General features: G+C 40.9%; 1 pseudogene; it reads right to left on the minus strand.

Moving 5' to 3' along the window:
* Positions 1-2,535: 2,535 nt before the first annotated feature.
* On the minus strand, positions 2,536-3,786 carry LOC128583908 (voltage-dependent anion-selective channel protein 3-like; annotated as a pseudogene).
* Between the last annotated feature and the right edge of the window lie 423 nt (positions 3,787-4,209).

A 4,209-nucleotide genomic window follows, 5' to 3' on the forward strand; every position in this document is an offset into this window, starting at 1 on the left:
TCCTTTCACTTCCTCTTGCTCTTTAAGTTCTTGTGCCTGTGGACTAAGGGTTACAGGACCAGAAAGGTGAGAAGGTTGAAGAGCAAAAAAAGGGGATGAAAGAAGGGAGGACCGAGTGATAAGAAAAAAAGAAAGATAGAGAAAGGAGAGGGGGTGGGTATAAGGAATATTGACAAAAAGAAGAGAGGCACAGAAAGAGGGAGACAGGGCAATATAGGTGTACAGTAGGGTACTTTGACACAACCTTCAAAAACCCCACCTTCTGGGGGTGCCCAGTTGCGTGGTTCCCTTGAGGTCAGCAGCTCTTTGCTAACCTGATCAGACACAGTACCCCACCTCCACCAAGTAGAGAGGAAAGACAAAAATGCTATAAATCAAACCAAAAGAAGCAAACAGAAAACTTTACGGGGATAAAATTGGGTGAAAAACCAAATTATATCGGTAGAAACACTAGCAAAAATGAAGCTGAAGTTATTAAAAAAGGCAGCAATGGGAAATTATAATTAAACTAGGAAAATTGAGAAAGAAAAAGGGATCTGTGTGGAAAAGATTGAAATTAAAAAAACAAAAGAACATCAGCAACGTCAAAATAAAGAAACAAAAAAAAACAACCAAACACACACACAAAAAAAGAAAAAAATACAGAACCAAAAACAAAGCGGTTTGTATATGTTATTGAATATTGTCTGGGCAACACGTGGTCTTCTGGGGTATGAGATGTTAGTCACAGTTCTGATACGACTGGAGGCTGCTGATTTCTCAAACCCCAGCAGGTAGACACCGTAAATCTCTCTTCAGCCTACTTAAAAGGCACTTTGAACTTGTAAACTTGCTGAGCAGAAGCTTTCCCAGCTTTCTCGCTGGAATCGCTGCTGAAGTGGCTATCCACTTACTCAGTGTGCCAAAACCGGTCTCACTTTGCCCCTGAGGGTTAGGGCTGCAAGGCGGCTCAAACCCCACCCTTAGGCTACTTGGTTGCTGGGTTACCAGCTCCCACCCGTTTGTAGCTCTGCGACCCTGAGGGCAGAGCTTGCCGGGGCAGATCACTGACAATGGATCCGTGTGACCCACCGCCAAACACTATTAGCTCCGTCTGGCTCAGCGGCTCAGACTGGGGCCCTAGACAACGGCCAAAGTTCTCTGCACTCCCGCTCAGGCCTCCCCCAAGGCAGTTCAACTCAGTGCCAAGTCCAAGGACATCAAAATAGTTCACCGGTAAGGCCTTTCTGGTTTGCAGTCTCGCTGCTACTGAACTTACAGTTGTGGGCGGGTTTAGACGGATTGAACACACGCGACCACTTGCCGGTTTTCCACTGTTTTAGTCCTCCTCTTGGGGTCCAGAAGTCTCTCGCTGACTCCCTGTATCTTCATAGGAGTGATGATAGGCAGTTCCCACCAGCCAGAGATGCCTGGAGTCCTATCTCCCCAGACTCACGGTGCCCAGATGCAAGGAAGCTGTTACTCGGCTGCCATCTTGCTCCGCCTCCCTCAGAGTCAATTTTCATTTCTGGTAATCAAATACCAATAATAGAGTCTGTGGTATAGTCAGAGAATACACCCTAAGATTTTAAAAGTATCAGTTGCTTTTTTTATTTTTGTATTTCCTACAATAAATAATGCATATGTATTATTTGTATAATATGAAATAAAAGTATAATAAAGCTATGTTTACGAGTAGAACGAGAGATGGGAGTTAAACCAGGCACCTGGGATTTGTTTGTTATCATAGTTAAGCCTTAGGTTTAGCTCCAACTTTTTGGGGAGTTAAGGAAAGAAGTTGGGATGGGAAACATATGGGCTATTTAGTCTGATAAAAAGAAGCAAACATATTTTTCTAAAGAGACAGGTTTTCCCTGGCACTGAATTTTAGGAGAAATCTTGTATGTGTGTGGGTTCTTGTGGAAGGTACACTGAGTAGCTTAATGGATATTATGTTGAAATGTGGTTTTCAAAAGACAGAATGTTCTTCAAATGGATTTTTTAATATTAGTATGATATAAAAACTAAGAGAGTAACATTAAATTTAACATAGTGAAGATATTTGTACAAGAGACTAAAATAATAAGGTCAAGATAAATTTCCTTCTCTAGATATCAACTAAGTGTAGGTAAACTCAGTTCCTTCTTTCATTTACCTTAAAGGTTTTATTCTTCCAAAGTAGATCCAAATTTACATTCCTCTCCGAGCACCAGAAATGTAATCAAACTCATCCAGTTGAGTTTGTACTTCTTCCCAGTTAACCTCTTTCTCTTCCCCAACCTCTGGAAATCTTCTCTGTGATCCAATACCATCTCTTGTCCTCAAGTGAGGACAATCTAGGTTTTGCCTACATTACTCAACACAATAAAAGTGTGGTTAGTGGAATAACTTTGATCTATTGTTCTCAAACAAAGACCTTACCTTCAGTGCCTTGCCAAACGTACCAAAAAAACACATGACAGAAGTCAAGTCAAAAGCAGGATAGTGAACCATGTAGTTCTCTTCTTAACAAGAGCTCTCCTCTTATCAAACAATCTGAACCTACATAAAACACAATTTTTTTTATGTTCCAAATGTGATGGGTTTATTTTACTTTACTCTGATGCAAAACCAAAGATTCTACTACAGCACAGAGACTGATATATTCAAAGATCGTGAAAAAGTGGCATGGGACATGCAGAACGTGATGTACAAACTGGAGGGTTGGGTCATTTTCTTTAGGGTAACACTACACTGTCGCTGAATAACACATTTAAATTAACACTGCAGAACTGAACTGAACTGTGGCATAAACAGGACAAGGCCAGGCATGCCTTCAAGCCCCTCCCTTAGGATGGACCTGCAATCTCTAGACTTCAGTGTGGGGAGGATTACAATTCTTTGGAAGAATAAAAAGTTCATTCACACTTTTGAAATTTCACAGAAGAATTTTAAGGCCAAAACATAGTGGGTTCATTTCTCTTCACTTCCAAGGACAAATCTGATGTTCTTTCTACTCAAACCATATTAAGCTTCCAGTTCAAATTCCAGCCCAACCTTGTGACCTCCTGCATTGAAGTTCTTTCTATCAATTAAAGTTGATAAGGTTAGTTTGACTCCTGGTCGAAGGGTCTGAGTATAACCCAGTCCAATCAAGCTGGCATTATTTACTTTAGCAGATAGAGAAGTTCTACAATCCAGTTTGTATTTAGCAGTGATGCCAAAATGGGTATTATTACTGCCAGCTGTCCAAGCAAGTTTATTGATGTTTCAATCTTCTCGTTAGCCTTCTAGTAGATAGAACCTCCAAATTCAGTGCCATCATTCACATGTGCAGCTAAAAGTCTGTAGCCTTGTAACCCAGGGCAAAATTATTCTGTGACAGTTTGGATTTGGCTGTGTCAAAACTCATCTGATAGCCAGCAAGCCAACTTTCAAAGGCCAACACAGCCCAGCTATAGATGGTTAGTCTAGAAAAATCTATATCAACTTTACTGCCAAGACTGAAACCATCCCATTTATAGGAAGCCTTTAATTTCCCACTCTTCTTTCCTGTGTTCAGTACAAATATGGTATCAAGAGTCAGTTTCGACTCTTCAGCCAACTTATTCTCCAAAGAGATTTCTGTCCCAAGAGTATTGTCTGTGTTCCATTTTTAGGTGAAGGTAAGTCCATAGTTACAGACCTTATGTTTGGTCTCTAGGTTGCCTGACGCTTTCCCTGTATCAGTGTATGCACGACCAGAAGTAGAAAATTCCACTCTGCTATAAGACTTGGTTTTCAGATGAATTTCGACCATGACAAACCCATGTCCTTTATTGAAGTCATCCTTGGCTGCCTTTCCTAGGTCACAGTAAGTCGTTACATAGATCTCCAACCAGAGGGCCTGTCTTGGCTTCGTCATGGCAATGCTAAAGGTCTTCTAAAACACAATTCTTACTATATTGATTATGTTACAGGAAATAGGAAACTTTCCAAAGAAAAACAATAATAAATACTCAGTGAGTCTTGGGTGCCTTGAGAAGGTGGAGTCAAAGAAGGGGAAAATGAAATTATAGGATTATCCCTGCAATCCAGAAACTAAGCTATTAGGCCAGTGGCAGGATGGGGGAGGTGGTGGGGAGGGAACAGCCTAGGACTTCGGACACTCCAAATATGGATTTAAAATGGTTGAAGACTTGTAGTAGCCCCTGGCTCCTTAAAGAATTGAATAAAAATTATTTCTAGAAGAATCATCCTCCATTTAGGCCC

The sequence above is a fragment of the Nycticebus coucang genome, chromosome 4 (assembly GCF_027406575.1).
Source record: "Nycticebus coucang isolate mNycCou1 chromosome 4, mNycCou1.pri, whole genome shotgun sequence".
Classification (NCBI taxonomy): Eukaryota; Metazoa; Chordata; class Mammalia; order Primates; family Lorisidae; genus Nycticebus; species Nycticebus coucang.